Source organism: Trachypithecus francoisi, unplaced genomic scaffold, assembly GCF_009764315.1.
Source record: "Trachypithecus francoisi isolate TF-2019V2 unplaced genomic scaffold, Tfra_2.0 Lachesis_group2, whole genome shotgun sequence".
Lineage (NCBI taxonomy): Eukaryota > Metazoa > Chordata > Mammalia > Primates > Cercopithecidae > Trachypithecus > Trachypithecus francoisi.
In genome coordinates, this window is record NW_022681465.1 from 143,525,566 (window position 1) to 143,545,728 (window position 20,163).

General features: G+C 40.1%; 1 protein-coding gene across 4 annotated transcripts in view; it reads right to left on the reverse strand.

Annotated features, from left to right (window-relative positions):
- FBXO38 (F-box protein 38) overlaps window positions 1-10,043 on the reverse strand; it is a 59,674-nt gene extending 49,631 nt beyond the window's left edge. For all 4 annotated transcript variants that reach the window (XM_033180721.1, XM_033180720.1, XM_033180719.1 and 1 more), the window contains exon 1: window positions 9,928-10,043. The gene's annotated coding sequence lies outside the window, so the exon portion shown is untranslated. The remainder of the gene's footprint in view (window positions 1-9,927) is intronic.
- Window positions 10,044-20,163: the final 10,120 nt, after the last annotated feature.

A 20,163-nucleotide genomic window follows, 5' to 3' on the forward strand; every position in this document is an offset into this window, starting at 1 on the left:
TGTGTGTTCCAGTCTCTTCTTCCCTCACTGAAAGGTTATGCGCTATTTACTTCTTGAGGCTGTCAGCATGCTTGCCTCTCACACCCCCAAACACACACACACACACACACACACACACACACACACACTCTCCCTCATTTGTTGTTTCTAACCAGTATGGCCTGAGAAACTAGACAAATCAACGTGTGTGGACTGGCATCAACAGGTACCTCGTAGTGTGAGCCTATAAAATTCTGCAAAAAGTAGGTATATGGGCTACGCTACCCTGAATTTGTGACGTGTATCTTAAGTTCTCAGAAGCTTACTCCTATGTTGCCCATCACATTTTGGCTAACAGGCCTCCGGAAAAATAAAGTTCATACTCAGAACTGCCCAAGCTAAAAGAAAAGCTATAAATAAACTCATCTGCTTCTGATTATATCACTGCCCACCTTTTCTTGTTTACTGCCCTGCCTGCTCCAAATGAATTTTTCCATCTTATGATAGCTCCTGAAACCTCTGAGGTTACACTGAACATGTAGTCAACAAATCCAATAGCCTCTTTCCAGTGCTTCCCCATCTGACCCATTTGTATTATGGAACACTGCTGACCACTCCTTTGAAACCCTCTCATCCTTTGGCTCCCAAAGTGACACTCTCCATTCTTGTAGTTCCTCTATGACCACTGCTCAGTCTCCTTTGCTAATTCATCCTCGAGCCCTCTTCTCCGTGGGCAATTGTACCCATTCCCAAGGATTTAGCTACTACAAACACACACACACACACACACACACACACACACACAAAGCAAAGCAAAAAAAGAAAAAAATTTCCAACTCTACTTACCTCTCCTGAGCTCTGAACTTTATTTCCTCTGCCTATCAGAAATTTTCACATCAATAACTTGAACATCCTCCAAAAACATTATGTCCAAAATGAACTGCTTCATATCACGATCCCTCCCCCTTCCCAAAACAAAGATACACAGATATATACAAATAAACATACCTATTTCCCTAATGTGTTTTACTAAATTCCTGAATTGTAAACCTTGAAATCATCCTAAATATATTCTGATTTCTCATTTCCCACAGACAATTGATTGGCTATTCTTATCAATTTTATCTCAGTACAGTTCTTACATCCACTCCCATTAGTTTCAGGAGTTAATAACATTCATGTGCGCTACTGAAATGGCTTCCTAAATGATACCCATCACCGTACCCTCAGGGTCGAGGAAAAGCTTAGCAGACACTATGCCTGCCATGAGTAATTGACTGAATAAATGCTTACTATGGTATACTCCACACTGAAGCCGCAGTTATCTTTTTAAAACAGTCCTCTGATTTATAGTGCTAAGTGAAAAAAGCAAAACATAGACTACATCTGAAGTATGATTCTAACAACAATATAATTTTAAAAATTAGAAAGATTACCCCCCTAAAATGTTTTTTTTAAAAGTGTGATAAAAAAGACAAATATACTGTGTCTGCATACAACATTTTATGAAAGATGACAACAAAACATTAACTGGTAACCTTTGAGGAGTGATGAGAGGTTTAGGAAAGCAGAGAAGAACTTTTACTTTTCATTTCATATTATTCTCCGTCATTTGACATTTTCAGATTGTTTTTAAGAAGTACAATATACATTGCCAAACAAAACAAAACAATCTGCCTACAAGGAATCCTAGTTCAGAGGATAAAATATTTCCAATCTAATCTAAAAACACCAGATGTTCCAGTCTTATCTTCTTCCAATCCTTACCACTTGCTCTCAGTATACTCACTCTAGCAGACCAGTATCTTCTTCGTTCCCCCAAACAACCATTGGTGTTTCATTCCTAATATGCTTTTAACTCTGACTGGAAATGTCCTTCTCTTCTCTGCTTTGCCTAGAAAACTGCCTGTAAAAATCTAGCTTCAATGTGAGTCCTCTGTAAAAGCTTCCCTTACTCACTCCTTCATTTGAGCTCCCTGTGGGACTTAACATATGCTTCCACAGCAGTTTGTGTAGTGATTTATTAGTCATGTTTCTGCTAAAAAATCTTGCCTCTAGGTGATAACAAGTCCTTGCTCACAATACACCCTCAAATATCTAACGTATGAATATCCATCAGTCTTTCCATTATTCCATATACATCCCACAGGTTCAAGGCTGCTTCTAAAAACCATTTCATGCTCCTATGAGGCATTTGCTACCACAGCATTCAATGATCTCAGCAACAAACTTATAGCCCAGACGATAATGCAATCAGATTTTACTCCAGTGACACATATAACAGCTACTCTGTAGCATGTAAAAGCCTCAACACGACTATTAACCAGCAAAGACTAATCCACCCACAAATTACCTAGATGCTCAGACCAGTCCTCCAGTTGTTATAATTTAGCACATGTTCAGCTTTAAGAATCCTGACAATTCTTCATGGAGATCATGCTCTTGACTCTTTATTCCTTTAATAAAAAGCTTTTTTAAAAATCCCTTCTTCCTCCTTTTCCTTCATCAAATTCACACCACCTAATAACATCTTCCTCTGCTGATTCCACTTTTGATTGTTCCTTAGGATTTTACAATGTAGTGCTTTTGTGTGAATTAGATTTAGTAGCCCTAGTGCACAAATTATACTTAAATTTTTAGACTAAATACCCAGAACCTTAAATATCATTGCATTTATAAAACTCCACTTATTGGCCGGGCGCGGTGGCTCAAGCCTGTAATCCCAGCACTTTGGGAGGCCGAGTCGGGTGGATCACGAGGTCAGGAGATCGAGACCATCCTGGCTAACACGGTGAAACCCCGTCTCTACTAAAAAATACAAAAAACTAGCCGGGCGAGGTGGTGGGCGCCTGTAGTCCCAGCTGCTCGGGAGGCTGAGGCAGGAGAATGGCGTGAACCGGGAGGCGGAGCTTGCAGTGAGCCGAGATCCGGCCACAGCACTCCAGCCTGGGCGACAGAGCGAGACTCCGTCTCAAAAAAAAAAAAAAAAAAAAACTCCACTTATTGAGAATTAAAAAATAATTACTCACAGAGATGATGTTATACAATATTACACTGAGGTTACATCTCCAGGAAGCTGACAAAAACCTTAACCTACAGTATCCTTAACACTAACTAGCAAAAAGCCTAAATTTTAAATTAGCAGGACAAAATTTTAGATGAAACGATTCATATTTCTTACATCATGGCTAGAATTGAAGACTTAGGTCTTTTAGTTCTTACTTGGCAGGTGGAATAGTGACACCCCTGCCCTAAGTCTATCGTGGGGAAGGGACTTGTGGAGATGAACACTAGGGTAAAGGAAAATATCTTTATCTTATATATAGGAGGCTGACAGGACTTATAGCCAGGAGAAATCTACCAGTCTTCTCAAGTTCAAGTAGATGTCTCCGAAAATGTTCAGGAGATAAAAAGCTTCCTCAGTCAAAAAATATTTTATTTTCCCCCACCCTTACTCAGTCTTGATAATTGATAAAGGACAACAAAGTTGCTTCAGCTAAAGTTGGCTTCATCTTCATTTAAGTGAAATACCCAGCTGGGTTACGCTGAGCATTTCATCTCAGGTACTGATGAATAGGGGCCTGGTTTCCCTATATGAGAAAGAAAACATGAAATTCACACAAACTCCCAAGTAAGTGGTGATGGTATCCTTTTTTTTTTTCTTTTTCGAGAGACGGAGTCTCGCTGTGTCACCCAGGCTGGAGTGCAATGGCGCGATCTTGGATCACTGCAACCTCCGCCTCCTGGGTTGAAGCAATTCTTCCACCTCAGCCTCCCGAGTAGCTGGGACTACACGTGTGTGCCACCACATCCGGCTAATTTTTGTATTTTTAGTACAGACAGGGTTTCACCATGTTGGCCAGACTGCTATCAAACTCCTGACCTCAAGTGATCTGCCCGTCTCGGCCTCCTAAAGTGCTGGCATTACAGGCGTGAGTCAGTATGCCTGGCTGGTATCCTTTTTTAATGTGCACCCTTTCTCTTATTTGCTTTTTAGTTGGAAGAGGTACCAAATCAAGTGAGGAGAAAATTGCCATCACTGGTCTTGTGTTCTCTTCTCACTCCTACCTCCAAAATACCACTTGCCACTAAACACCCTGCCTTCAATTCACTTGAGAAACTCAACAAGGCAGAGAAGGTACAAAGCAGTAGCAGGTTAAAAAAAGAGTAAAGAGGGGAAAGTCCAGTTACTGGCATTAGAGAAAGATGAGTTGGAGGGAGTCTTGCCGAGAAGTCATGGAGCATGAGGGACAGGTGAGTACAGGTATTCCTTAATTGTGTTTCACTTTATTGTGCTTCAAAGATAATGTGTCTTTCACAAATTGAAGGTTTGTGGAAACACTGCGTCAAGCAAGTTTATTGGTGCCTTTTTCCAGCAGCACGTGCTCACTTCATGTCTCTGTGTCACATTTTGGTAATTCTCACAATATTTCATATCCTTTCATTATTATTATATGTGTTACGGTGATCTATGATCAGTGATTTTTGACGTTACTACTTTGTTTTGGAGGTACCACAAACCATGCTATACAAGATGGCAAACTTGACTGATAAATATGGTGTCGTTCTAACTGCTCCACTGGCTAGCTGTTCTCCTATCTCTGTCCTTCTCCTTAGGCCTCCCTATTTGCTGAGACACAAGGATATTGAAATTAGACCAATTAAGAACTCTACAATGTCCTCTAAGTGCTCAAGTGAAAGAAGAGTTGAGCATCTCTCACTTTAAATCAAAAGCAAGAAATGACTAACCTTAGTGAGGAAGTCATGTTGAAAGCCAAGACAGACCAAAACCTAGGCTTCTTGTGCCAAACATTAGCTAAGTTGTGAACACAAAGAAAAAGTTCTTGAGAAAGCTACAAGTGTTACTCCAGTGAATAAACAAATGATAAGAAAGCAAGACAGCCTATTGCTGATACACAGAAAGTCTGAGTTGTAAGGATAGAAGTTCAAACCAGCCACATTCCCTAAGCCAAAGCCTAATTCAGAGTAAGGCCCTAGGTCTCCACAATTCTATGAAGGCCGAGAGAGGTGAGGAAGCGTTAGAAGAAAAGTTGAAAGCTAGCAGAGGGTGGTTCATGAGCTTATGGAAAGAAGTTGTCTCCACAACAGAAAAGCACAAGGTGAAGCAGCAAATGTTGATGGAGAAGCTGCAAGTTATCCAAAAGATCGACCTTTGATAACGGCTGAAAGGAGCTACAGTACACAACAGATTTTCAGTATGTACAGCCTTCCATTGGAATATTCCATATCAGATTTTCACTGCTAGGGAGAAGTAAATGCCTAGTTTCAAAGGACAGGCTGATTATCTTGTTAGAGAATGCAGCTGGTGACATGAAGTTGAAGCCAATGCTTACTAACCATTCTGAAAATCGTAGGGCCCTTCAGAATGATGCTAAATCTATTCTGCCTGTGCTCTACAAAAGGAACAACAAAGCCTGGATGACAGCACATCTGTTTACAGCATAGCATACTAAATACTTTAAGACTTCTACTAAGATCTACTCCTCAGAAAAGTTTCCTTTCAAAATATTACTGTTCATTGACAATGGGCCTAGTCATCTAAGAGGTCCGTTAGAGATATACAAGGAGATTAATATTGTTTCCATGCCTGCTAACACAGTATCCATTCTGCAGCTAATAGATCAAGAACTTTCAACTTTCAAATCATATTATTTAGGAAACAAATTTCCTGGCTGGGCGTGGTGGCTCACACCTATAATCCCAGCACTTTGGGAGGCTGAGGCAGGCGGATCACGAGGTCAGGAGTTTGAGACCAGTCTGGCCAACATAGTGAAACCCCATCTCTGCTAAAAATACAAAAATTAGCTGGGCGTGGTGGCACGTGCCTGTAATACCAGCTACTCGGGAGGCTGAGGCAGGAGAATTGTTTGAACCAGGGTGTCAGTGGTTGCAGTGAGCGAAGATTGCACCACTGCACTCAAGCCTGGTAACAGAGCTAGATTCTGTCTCAAAAAAATAAAAAAGGAAGAAATTTCCTAAGGCTATAGCTGCTATAGACTGTGATTCCTCTGATGGATATGGGCAAACTAAATTCAAAATCTTGTGGAAAGGATACACATTCTAGAAGCTATTAAGAACGTCTGTGATTCATGGGAGGAGGTCAAAATATCAACATTAACAAGAGTTTGGAATCCAGTCCTCATGGATGACTCTGAGGGATTCAAGACTTCTGTGGTTACAGAAGGAGCAGGATTGAAATAAAAATCAACGAAAGACTTCAGTGGAGGAAGTTGTTGCAGATGTGGAGGAAATAGCAAGAGAACTATAACTGGATGGACAGCCTGAAGATGTGACTGAATTGCTGCAATCTCATGATAAAACTTGAACAGATGAGAAGTTGCTTCTTATAGATGAACAAAGAAAGTGGTTTGTTGAGATGAAATCTACTTCTGGTGAAGATGCTGTAAACATTATTGAAATGACAACAAAGGATTTAGAATACTACATCAACTCAGTTGGTAGGGCAGTGCCAGGGTTTAAGAGGATTGAGTCTAATTTTGAAAGAAGTTCTACTGTGAGTAAAATGCTATCATACATCGCATGCTACAACAAAATATTTCCTAAAAGGAAGAGCCAATCAATGAGGCAAACTTCACTGTTGTCCTAAGAAACTGCCAAGCCACCCCAGTGTTCAGCAACCACCACCCTGATCAGTCAGCAGCCATCAAGACAGAGACAAGACCTTCCATCAACAAAAATATTATGACTCGCTGAAGGCTCAGATTGTTAGCATTTTTTAAAATCAAGTACTTTAAAATTATGGCATATACATTAGTTTAGATGTAATGCTGTTGCACACTTAATAGATTATACTACATTGTAAAATATAACTTCCGTAAACACAGGGAAACCAAAAAATTTGTGACTTGCTTTATTGCAGTAGTCTGGAACCAAACCTGCAGTATCTCTGAGCTCTGCCTGCATAAATAAGGAGGAGAGTGTTATATATAAAGACTATATTTTGTAGTACCAGGTGTTACCTATAGGCTTAGCAACTTCTAGACCCTCAGACTCTGAACCTTAAGGAAATGTCAGAAATGACAGAATCATAGAATCCCAGAATGTTAAAAGTTGAAGAGGACCTGAGAGACTACTTAATCACACAGTTCTCAATTTTTTGTGGGTCACAAACCCATCTGAGAATATGATGAAAGTGGCACATCCATTTTCCAGACTCATGCAAGCAGAAATACATACACGATTTCAGGGGGTTCATATTCACAGACATCAAAGCTCATCCAGTGATCCCGAATTTTTAAGATGAACAAACAGAACTAGAGAGGATAAGGTGACAAATCACTTGCCCAAGATTAAATAGTGTCAATGTTCAGGCTGGGATACAGACTTCCCAGGTTACACTAAACATCCTATCATCAAGTCAGTCCTCTGCCACCGTGGCTGTCTTCCGGCATTCCAGAGCAATGCCCCAGTGCTTGGAGAAAGACTTCTAGATGCTCTGATAGAACTGCATCTGACCACACCCTACTTCACAAATTAGGGTTTATGGTTCATTTAATTTAGGCTCCCACACAGTGGTCTATGGCCACCTTAGGTATATTACAGTCATTCTATGGCTTGCCTGCTTAGCTGACCTTAGCCACAGGAAGCAGTACTTTTGTCTTGGTGTTGCAAGCACATTCTTAAACCAGAGTTGTTTCCAAAAAGTGTTCTTCTCTTCCTATCTTGTGAATTCAAATCTCCTTCCCATCCCAAACTCAAATTACTTTTCTTTCTCCTCATGAAAAATACACACCTCTCACTTAAAATTTCCCAATATTCTCAATGATCCTATCTGGTCAAGGGCTTCTCTGCTCTTCAAGTTTCTCATGCCTTTCTTTTGGCTTCTATTGGTTTCAGCTTGCTCATATCAAAGTAATCTTGCATATCACTTAATTTGACCTCACAGACCTTAACTGACATCATAGACTATCTAGTGTATCTACTGACTAGGACAGCCTCTTGTCTAAGGAAATACCACAACACATCCAGCAAACTGCTCAGAGAAAAACCACACACGAACAAAACAAAACAAAAAAACCCCCACAGGATTATGGTGCTGAAAAAGGCCTAGGAATCATCCAGTTCAACCCTTCGTTTCACAGATAAGGAAAGTGAGACCTAGAGACGTTAGATGTCTTGTCCAAAGTCACAGAGGCAGAATGTACCAGTGTGAAGCAGGGATCTAGGTCTTCCACTCCTTTTTAAGTTTATTTCACTATACCACCTTATTTCATTTTAGTATACCACCAATTTTACTTCACTATATCACCCTACCTTACTGGAATCTAGTTGTTGCTTTTTCTCCTCTACTATGCATTAGTATCTGTTTGACTAAATATAAAGTGTGTACCTCTGGGCACACAGCCATTTAAACAAAGAGGCACACAAAACTCTACATGCTTTACCTAAGGAGAATATCAGAATTACAGCATCACACATTTTAAAGAGGGGAAAGAAGGCTTACAGATAATCTAAAATGTTAATGCTCAAAATGAAAGTTAAAAATCACAAGCGGATTTTTTTCAGTCTATGCCTATGTAACACATACCCTCCAAACTGGACCTCCTCCCTCCCTGAGAAAATCAGGGCTTTATAGAACTATTATTTTGGCCGGGCGCGGTGGCTCAAGCCTGTAATCCCAGCACTTTGGGAGGCCGAGACGGGTGGATCACGAGGTCAGGAGATCGAGACCATCCTGGCTAACACGGTGAAACCCCGTCTCTACTAAAAAATACAAAAAAAATTAGCCGGGCGAGGTGGCGGGCGCCTGTAGTCCCAGCTACTCGGGAGGCTGAGGCAGCAGAATGGCGTGAACCCGGGAGGCGGAGCTTGCAGTGAGCTGAGATCCGGCCACTGCACTCCAGCCTGGGCGGCAGAGCGAGACTCCGTCTCAAAAAAAAAAAAAAAGAACTATTATTTTATCCTTCACTTGTGCTGGGGGAATGGGAAAGGGGATGAAAAACCAGTGATCTAATCCAACGTCTTCCTTTGGCTGATAAAAAAATCTCAAGTTCAGAAAGAGGAAGGGATTTGGCCAAAGTAAACCATCACGTTAACAGCAACTTTGGAACAAAAATCAAGGTCTCCTGTTTTTCACTTTGTAATGATTTACATTGTTGGTTTAGGTGTATAAAACAAAGTTTTCTGGACAGAGCTTCTCATTGCACAGGAACCTTCCTAGGTGCCCAGTTGCCCTTGGCCAGCTTGGTGTCTGCAAAGAAACACGGTAGACATCTCTTAGTCAAATTCTGGATGTGCAGAGTGCAGGGAGAACATGCCTTTCAGGTCTGTAAAGGCTCCATGAAAGGGGAGTTAAGAATCTGATTTCCACAGCTAGGGCACAGACATCAAAGGAATCCAACACAGATAAGCAAACTGCAGCACAGAAAGGCTAATGGACCTAGACTAGGTCACAGTGTATAGGTGGAAGGGGTAAAACTAGAATTCAGGGATCCTGATACTCAGGCGTGGCAGCCTCTCAAAGATGTGTTCACTGCTTCCTGTTCACGGACATCCCCTCAGTACTCTGAACACAAGCCTCCTTCACTTCACTGGCCGAAACTGCGACTTAACATTAAAATCATGAAATTCGTTACGCCCGGAGTGGGAGACAGTCACAGAAGCTGTCCAGTCCAACACCCTCAGTCATTTGATTGAGGAAACTGGGGCCCAGAGAGGGTTCTTTAGGCTGGATTTTGGGGCCAGGCAGAGGAGCAGGCAAACCCCGCAAGCACGGCCTAGAAGGCCAGGAACTACAAATTCAACCCCTGATCTCTCAGGGAGCTCTAGGCCCGAAGGGGGCCAGAGGCCGAGCTTAAGCGGTCGGAAGTTCCAGAACCCCCATCCAGCTACTTCAGCCCTGCCGCACGCACTCCTGGCTTTGCCACCCCGCTCCCGGTCCCCAGGCCCACTCAGCCGCCGCCTCACCTACGCCGACCCTCCGTCTGTTATTGTGGTTGAGAGGGAGGGACGCTACAGACACTTCCCCGGCCCCCACTGCCGAGGCACTTCCGCTTCCGCCGCCTCTCGCACATTTCCGGAGTGTCGTCATCCGGGGCTGGACCATCAACCCGGATGTGTGTAAAGAAGCATCGAAGCGCGGCAGCCATGTTCAGCGTGGCATTTCGGATGGCTCAGGAGGTGCTGGTCTTTCACGTGACACTAAAGCGCCATGCCGGAAGGACTGAGTCTGATGCGCCGGAACCAGTCTCCACCGTGTGGTTTGGTCTTGATTTCCACTGGTTCTCTGGGGTCTTGGATACCCTCCGGACCTCGCCTTTGCCATTTGCGAAGTAGATAGATTCCAATAGAGATTTTCCCAAAATCATTCAACTGAAAATAGATAACTTTTTTTTGAGAGGAAGGACGGGGGCGCAGTTAAAGGTGTTAATCTTAAGTCATCCCTTCTGTGATTTCGGGACATTGTCTTTGCACGTAAGTAATAGTATTTTACAGTCCAAAGGAATTTCACATGAGTGTCATTAAAAACTCTACACGACTCTGACAAGTAGGCAAGGATCAACTTAATCACCTTTTTTGTTGTTTAATGGATAAGGAATTGTCTTCAGAGTGTAATTGACTTGCACAATGTCGCACAGATGGACTGAAATTCAGATTTTTACCTTTTACATCCTGTGTTATTGCCCTTATATACATGTAATTAATATGGGCTGAAATCGCTAGATTTAAATAGATACAAATACTTCTTAGGAAAGTTAGTGTGCATTAAAGCTGTGTAAGATACGATTTGACAAGACGTAGCTTAGATAGGCTATTCTACTGGAGAAGAAAAAGCTAAAGAAGGCTTGGGAATCCTGTTTCTTCTTCTTTTCTTGATTGTTACCAGACCTACTGGTTTTTCCCCTCTTTCCCCAATATGGTTCTGCACCTTAGGTTTCAGCTTGTCTTAGGCAGTCACAGTTTTAGCTATCCCATTCCACATGTCAAACCATGTATCTGTTTTTTGATTTGGAGCTCTGTTAGGACAAACAAAACAAAACCTCATCATATTCATGTAATTGTAATCTCAGCTTTCATGTTACATTCTTCTTGTAATTGAAGACAAAAATGAATTTTTATGCTATTTGCTTCTGTTGGTTTGTTTCCTAGATTATTCTGAAGAATAAATAGGAATTACGAAAGTTTCTAGTGCAGGGCATGGTATATTTAGAAGGCATTCAGTAAGGTTTATTTCAGCACAATTGTCCTGAATTTTTGATTCAATGGAATATTATTTTCATTTTATTAGCATTCCTCCTTTTGTAAAAAGCACTGTAGTGGGGCCTGAAATGAATACTCATGAGTAAGAAAGGTTTCCTACCTCAAGTTTAGAAAATTTCACACCACAAATCATTGTAATAAATGTTAAAGATATTTTCTCACTGCTATGAGTGTTATATAATAATATATCAAAACTAGTTTTAACATTTTCAGGTAGAGCATGTAATATGTATCCCTTCATCTCTAGGACTTATTTGTACCCTGATGATACAAGTTTTCATTAAAAATGTCCTGAGTTAATGTTTCTCCTATACAGTGGCATCATCATGGGGTCCCTGAGCACTGCAGGAAAGTTTGCCGTACACTAAATGACCTTAAACTACTGTGTTGTTTTAATTTTCAATCCCCATTTTTAATTAAATTCTGAAATATCTCTTCTCATTCTTCCATGAGTTCTGGTATCAGCCCCTATTCTTCCTTGAAGTTCCTTAGGTACCTAAACAACAGATAATCCCTTTATTAGAATGATGACTAATACTCAAGAGAAGTTTTGGTCAGGGATAGTGGTTGGAGTTTGCTCAGGACCGGTTCATATGGCTATGGAGCCTGTTCAGTGCACAACTGCAGAAAGCGCTGTGCATATCAAGGTTATTCTTACTACCCTTAGACTTGGGGTATATGGAAGAACTCCACTATGAATTCAAATATAGGATTTTTTTTGGAGGTAAAAAAAAAAAAACAACAACTGTTGTAGCTGTTTTGACTGAGAAATTGTGTATTTAGCAGTCAGGAATACAGGCTTTATAACCAGAAAGACTTGGTTAAGTGTGAGTTCCTCTGCTTACTGGCAGAGAGACCGTGGGCAGTCACTTCAGCTGTAAGGCTCAGGCTTGTTAAAATAGACATCATTATGGTGTCTACATAACAAGTCACTCCAGAATTCAGTGGCTAAAAATTTTATCTGCCATGATTCTGTAGGCTGGGCAGTCCTAGCTTGCAGTCTCTGGCATTTACAGTCAGATGTCAAACTGGGGCTGTAGTTAATGTCAGCCTCTAATAGATGTTATATTGATGGCAGTTGAGGCTGGCTGATCTCTCGATGCTCAGTTAGAGCTATTTATCAGAGTGCTTACACTTGGGCTTTCCCTCTGATTTGGGTGTCTTATACCATGGTGTTTGGGTTTTGTCAGGGAGAACTTGGAGGTAGAATGGGAAAAAAGGGAGCTATTCCAAGCAAAACAGGAGGAAGCTACAAAACTTCATATGATCTAGCCTCTGGAGTCCCAGAAGTGACTTCCATCACATCTCGTTGGTTCAAAAAAGCCACTAAGACAGCCCAGATTCAAGAGAAGAATGAGTCCACCTCTTAATTGAAGGTGTAGTGAAGACTTTGTGGCCATCTGTAATTTACCACACACTGCCTCATTGTTTTTAATTTTTAGATATTTGGATGTATGTATATTAGCACAAGCATCAAAAAACAAGGCTTGTAGTCCCACCAGCCCAGTCTTGCATTTGTGCATGAATAATCTCATACTTTATTTTTTAAGAAAATTGTGGCAAAATATATATGTCATTTTAATCACTTTAAGTATACAGTTCACTGCAATTATGCACATTCACATTATTGTGCAAACATCACCACCGCCCATCATCATAACTTTTCTGTCTTCCCAAACTGAAACTCATTAAACAACAATCCCCCATGCTCTCCTCCCCTCAGTTCCTGGCAACCACCATTCTAGTTTTTGACTCTGATTTTGACCACTCTAGGTACTCATATAAGTGGAATCATAACAATATTTGTCATTTTATGTCTGAATTTTTTCACTTAGCATAATATCTTCAAGGTTCATCCATGTTGTAGCATGTATTTAGAATTTAATTCCTTTTTAAGTCTAAATAATATTCCACTGCATATATATTCCACATTTTGTTTATCAATTCATTCTTTATGTTATTTATTTGTGTAGTTTTAATTGTGATTAAAAACATAACATAAAATTTACCATTTTAATTATGTATTTCCATTCATTTTTAGTTTTCAGTTAATGCACAATAATTGTACATATTCATGGGATATAGAGTGGTATATCAATAGGTATAAAATGTATAATGATCAAAGCTGGCTAATTAGCATATACATTCACTGCAAACATTTATCATTTCTTTGTGTTGCAAACATTCAAAATCCTCTCTTTTAGCTTCTTGAAAATATGTGATAAACTATCATTAACTATATTCACCCTACCATTAACAGATGAATAAATAAAGAAAATGTGGAACATATACACAAAATATGTATACAAAAGGATGAAATTCTGTCTTTGGAGGCAATATGGATGAACCTGGAGGACATTATATTAAGTGAAATAATTCAGGCACAGAAAGATAAACCGTGTATGTTTTCACTCTTATGTGGGAGCTGAAAAAATTTTTGAGCCCATTTTTAAGTGTACAGTTCAGTAGTATTAACCATATTCACGTTGTTCAGCAGATCTCTAGAACTTTTTCCTTGCAAAACTGATACTCTATATCCATTGAACAAGAGCTCCCCATTTTCTCCTACCTTAGCCCTGGAAACCACAGTTCTACATCCTGTTTCTGAGTTTGACTGCATTAAATACCTCAAAGAAGTAGCTTCATACACTTTGTCTTTTTGTGACTGACTTATTTCACTTAGTTTGAAGTCCTCAAGGTTTTAAGGCTGAATAATATTCCGTTGCCTGTGTATATCACGTTATCTGTTCATCCATCAATGGGCGTTTAGGTTGCTTCCACATTTTGGTTATTGTGAATAATTCTGGAATAAACATGAGAGTGAAAATATCATATTGAGATCTTGTTTTCATCTTTTGGCATATATATGCAGAAGTGGGATTGCTGAATCATAGATAATTCTATTTTTAATTTTTTGAGGAGCCACCATACTCTCTTCCATAGCAGTTATACTGTTTTACATTGTCAACAGTGTATAAAGGCTCCAATTTCTCCACATCCTCAACCTCATTTGTTTCTTGTGAGGTAATGTTTGTAATCCAGATAGAACAGTGCTTGGCAGGCAGTAAACACTCTATAAATGTTAGCTGTTATTATTTGATTGTTCAGAGACCTCTTTTCCTTCCTGCTTCTCAGTTATTTCTATATAGTTGAAGTTATAAGGGCTGAATTCTTAGCATATGATATTTCTGAAGTTCACTTTCAAAGTGCCCTAATTTTTCCCAAGTTACATAAGAAGATTCTGTGAAAGGATGTTGTATGTAGGTGTATGCATAGAGAATTGCAATTTCAAAACCAACACATCGTGGTAGATTAAGAAAAAACAAAAACAAAAGCCTGCATTGAAGACTTTTACACTTTCATAAGCATGAACTCTGAGTGAGCATTAAGCAATATTAAACATTAAGGACATTACCGTTCATTTTTAATTTGTGCCATACTACACTAGATCGTGTTTATGTGATGAGGAAGTGAAAAGGTTAAAGTGAAACAGGAAATTCAACAAGCTTATTTTTTAAAAAGTATTCTTAAGTGTTATGGTTTGAATGTGTTCCCCAAAGTTCATGTGTTGGAAACTCATATGGTTGGGGTCTGTGTCCCCACCAAAATCTCATGTCAAATTGTAATTCTCAGTGTTGGAGGAGGGGCATGGTGGGAGGTGATTCGATCAGGGGGCAGACTTCCCCCTTGCTGTTCTTATGAAAGTGAGTGAGTTCTTATGAGATTTGGTTGTTTGAAATCCTGTAGTACTTCCTCCTTCACTTGCTCTCTCCCACAGGCCATGTGAAGATGTGCTTGCTTCCCTGTCACCTTCCACCATGATTGTAAGTTTTCTGAGGCCTCCCCAGAAGTAGAAGCCTGTACAGCCCACAGAACTATGACCTGATTAAATCTCTTTTCTTTATAAATTACCCAGTCTCAGGTATGTCTTTATGGCAGTGTGAGAATGGACTAATACAGAAACTTAATGCCTAATGCAATAGTGTTGAGAGGTAGAACTTTTAAAAGATAATTAGGTCATGAGAGCCCTCCCTCATGAATATATCAATGCTGTTATCAGAGGAGTAGGTTCCTGATAAAAGAAGGAGTTCGGGCCGGGCGCGGTGGCTCAAGCCTGTAATCCCAGCACTTTGGGAGGCCGAGACGGGCGGATCACGAGGTCAGGAGATCGAGACCATCCTGGCTAATACGGTGAAACCCCGTCTCTACTAAAAATACAAAAACTAGCCGGGCGAGGTGGCGGGCGCCTGTAGTCCCAGCTACCCGGGAGGCTGAGGCAGGAGAATGGCGGAAACCCGGGAGGCGGAGCTTACAGTGAGCTGAGATCTGGCCACTGCACTCCAGTCCAGTCCGGGGACAGAGCGAGACTCCGCCTCAAAAAAAAAAAAGAAGGAGTTCGGAGATTGGCCCTTTCTCTCTCGGGAAATGGGGAGGTATTAGTCACAGGGTACAAACTTGGTTATACAAGATTAGAGATCTAACAACACTGTAGAATGTATTTACAAAATTTGTTAAGAGAATAGATCTTATGTGTTCTACTCACATAACATAATGAAAAGACAGGAAGAAACTTTTGGAGGTGATGAATAGGTTTATGGCATAGATTGTGGTAATAGTTTCACAGGTATATATTTATCTTCAGACTCATCAAGTTTTGTATATTAAATATATGCAATTTTTGTATATCAATCATACTTCAATAAAGTGGTTTTTTGTTTTTTTTTTTTTTTAGAAAAAACTTTCAATGTCTCTTTTTTGCTTAAACTGAGGCTTAAATAATGTATATGTAACTTGTTTATCAGACTTCCCAGGTACAATGTGCATTGGTTTCAGCCTACCCTTTCAATCTTATTTCCCTTCACACATAACGTATTTTAGCTGAGCATAGGACTCACTGATTCCCCTCATATACCTGATGAGTCTCCAGCCCTAGGTGAGTGAACAGTTTGCTCCCCTGTAGGCAGAAGGTGGATCAACCTTATTCAGCTATTGCAAGAAAAGAAAAGGAAGTTGCTGGTGAGCTGGGCCCATCTAGGTAAGTATAATACTGGGACGGAAACTGATGGTCCATATGTTCCACAAGTAACTAGGAGAAAACAATTGTGCTTCTTTTATAAGTTGGTTGTATTTTGAGCCTCACATGGTTCATTCATTCATTCAGCAAGTATTTTCTGAGTGCTTGCTCTAGGGCCAGACACTGTTAGGTACAAAAGAATAATTGTGATGAGAAGTAGATAGGTTTCTATGGGCAGTTTGGTTGAGGAGTTGGGGGACAGAAATCAAATAACCATACTGATAGACCAATTTTTCAAAAATAAACAGATGGGGGTAGATACATAGTTAGGTTTTGTCCAATAAAGGAATTAATGAATAAATGAATAAATATAATACCCTCGATTTTTCCTTTTAAGCATTTCAATGGTTTAATAAACCAAACCTTCCTAAATATTTAAATAAAACTCATAACTCTATTAAACATACAAATATGGCAAATGACAACTTCTCAAACAGCCAGTAATCTTTAGTCTTAATAAAATTCTCATCTCTTCAACTTAATATTCTAAGTTTAAGCCAATACTTGGTTAAAAATTTAAAATTTCAATCATAAGACTCATCTAATTCCTTAACAGGCTATAGTTTTTGAAAATATGACATTTTACATACTAATTATTCATATACTGTTTCTTAGTGCCAAATAATAATAATAGGTGTGATTTGATCCTCATTTCTTTGCTTAAATTTGACCTTTTGGCATAGACATTTAATCATGTAAGAAAAGCTTCTATTTCCCATATTTGGGGACCGCAGTTGCATACTGATTGCGGGAAATGTTTGGCTGGGCTCCAGGATTCTCTTTTTCCCATTCCCAACCCCCACCCCCCCCCCCTTTTTTTTTTATCATGAGCTGTAAGGACATGAGACTGGAGTGGCTGCAGCTATTTTTCTTATCTGGTAGATAGAGTTTGTATGGGAGATGATGAAACCAGCATTTAATAAAATCCAGAGACAAGCAGAGGGCAGAGATGGAGACTGAGACTTCTGACAATACCTGAGTCCGTGGATAAAACTGTGCCTGAATTACGACCCACCCTGAATCCTCCTAATTGCATGAGTCTACACATTTCTTGCTTGACCTAAGCTGTTTCATTTAGATTTTCATCTCTCTTAACTGAAAGTATTCTGACATATTTCATAGGTCGTGTTAGCCATTGTCCTCCTCCATTACTCCAAATCTTCAGAAAACATTTGTTACCCTAAATAACCTTGAAAGTGCTTGAGGAGTGAAGTAAGATAGCAGGTATGCAATGGCTGTGGAGTCATCTGCACCAAAGTGGGGAGTGAGGCAGCAGCATCCAAAGACGAAATGAGGTGCCGATGGAGAACTTTGCAAAATTAAAGATACAGAGCGCATAGTTACCATAAGGACATAGAGGTCCTGGGATTCTCTGCAATTGGGAGGACACCATTCTTCCTGTGGTTTGTGGAATGGAGGGTCAAGTCATGTCATTTGGATATAAAAGTGTGGGCACCACACTTTTGTGTGGTGTGAGGCTAAGATCTCTGGGTGACATTTTCATGCTTTCTACCAAGATAAAAAGTTTCTGCTCCTGGCAATACCAAAACTTATTATAGCAAAAACAGTATAGCAAGGGATTGAGCTTGGGCGAGGCCTGAGAACAATCTTAGACTCAAAGATAGTATATAGAAAGTGTAGTGTTGAAGCATCTGTTGTTTGCTTGACCTGCATTTATTTCTCCTCTGGCAATAGTTCTTCAATTTTCCTTTGGGGAACAATTCTTTATCCCCTTCTAGTTCGTACAGTAATACCAACTTATTTCTGGCTCCTGTAGGACCTTATAATTTGCTCCATTTCAATGAGAGTTAAGCATGCTTGTAGCTATGACTGGTTCAAGAATAAGCCTTTTATTCCAACTAGTGTAATAAGACTCAAACCTTTCGTTAGAAGACTTCTTAGAAAAGGAAGGCTCTGTTCTACTGACGACATTATAACTGTAAGCTGCCAGGGTCTACCACTGCGGATAGAGGTGGCGTGGGGTGGGGAAAGTCTGCCTGAGAATAAAAACCACACTAGAGAAAGTATGGATGGATCCAAGAACTGGAGAAAGAAATTTCCAGCAGAAGTTTTGGAGACCCTGAATCCGGCTGTTACTAAATTCAGATTCACCTGGAGTTTTCAGGCACAAGAGCCGTAATATCTCCCATTCCTCTATTCCCCCATCCCCTGCTTTTTTTTTCTTGTAAAATCTGGGGAGCCTGATCCTTACTGGAGGTGGTAGGTAGTAGGCAAAGGATGTTAGTCTTCCAAAGTTCAATGAGCTACATATGGTTTGCCCACTAGAGGGTGTAGCTCACTTTGCATTAGGAGCAAGGAATGTTCAGAGTGGTAATGCTGGGAGGCATTTACTGTCAAAGAGATCTGTTGAAATGTTGCAAGGTCTCAGCCATAGGGTTCACATTCCTGAAAGGGGCCCTATCTCAGAAGGACTTGGAGAGTGGTCAGATGACCAAGGCATGACTACAGGCATAGAAAATAGAGTAGAATGAAGGACTTCATCTTGAGAACCATGAAGCTATTTTTTGTCTTAAAAGGAAAAAGCCGTAAAAAAGAATGAGACCTTGACATTTGCAACAACATGGGTGGAACTGGAGGTCATTATGTTAAGTGGAATACACCAGGCACAGAAAGACAAATTATGCATGTTCTCACTCATTTGTGGTAGCTAAAAATTAAAACAATTGAACTCATGGAGTTAGAGTGGAATGATGTTTACCAGAGGTAGTGGGGGTAGGGAAGGGGGGGATGGTTAATGGGTACAAAAATATAATTAGATAGCATGAGTAAGCTCTAGTATTGATAGCATAGCAGAGTGACTACAGTCAACAATAATTCATTGTACATCTAAAAATAACTACATAATTGGGTTGTTTGTAACACAAAGAAAGGATAAATGCTTGAGGTGATGGATATCCCATTTACCCCGATGTTATTATGCATTGTATGCCTGTATCAAAATGTCAAATGTAACTCATAAATACATATACTCACTATGTACCCACAAAAAGTAGAACTTTTTTAAAAAGGTTATGTGCAGGAATAGCAAATAGGTTTTATATTCCATGTCAAATCTGATGACAAGGCATACCTGGATTACTATGTTGATAAAGATTTTGAGGCCACATCCAGCTCAGTGGCATGTACTGTTTGATTACTGATATCTGATGTGGGCATGGGGAGAAGCAGGATGGTTAGATGTGATAGACATGTGACATCTATGGTGAGATGTTTCTCAATAGGAGCACTATCAGCATCCTGGATGGGTTCGTTTTTCCCTGTGCAGGACAGTCATTGTGACAAGTAAAAATTAAGTCCCCACATACTTTAAATACCCGTTATGGGAATAGGACTGCTCTATTAGAAAATCATTAGGTTAAGCCAAGAGTGACTTGATTGGTTTAGATTTGCCTGAGGATTTAACTAGAGCTTCTTAAATTCTTCAAGACTAAAAAATGAGGATTTTTTTTCTAGATCCCGAGACCAGACTGAGCTTGCTATCTGTAGGGAACAGGGACTGAGAATGGGGAGGGGAATGAAGAGTTTCTATTGAAGGGAAGAAGATACTTATGGTGACAGGAAGCCAGGTAGAACCTGACAGTAGGTGATTAATATGTCATCCCTGGTTAAGAAAAGCATAGGGGGAACCTCAGCTGTGGGAAAAGGGGGTATCTTGTTAAACATCAGAGTCATTTGGAGTGCCCTCATCCTACCATTTTCATTATTGTTGGGTGTTTCTTTTGCCAGGATGTTGTCTTTATATAACAGTTCTCAGGGAGTTGTCCTCTACTCTGTACCTTTGAATCCCCTGAATAAGATCAGCCACCATAAGTTATTTTGGGAACAAGAAAACATATGACTCAATGAAT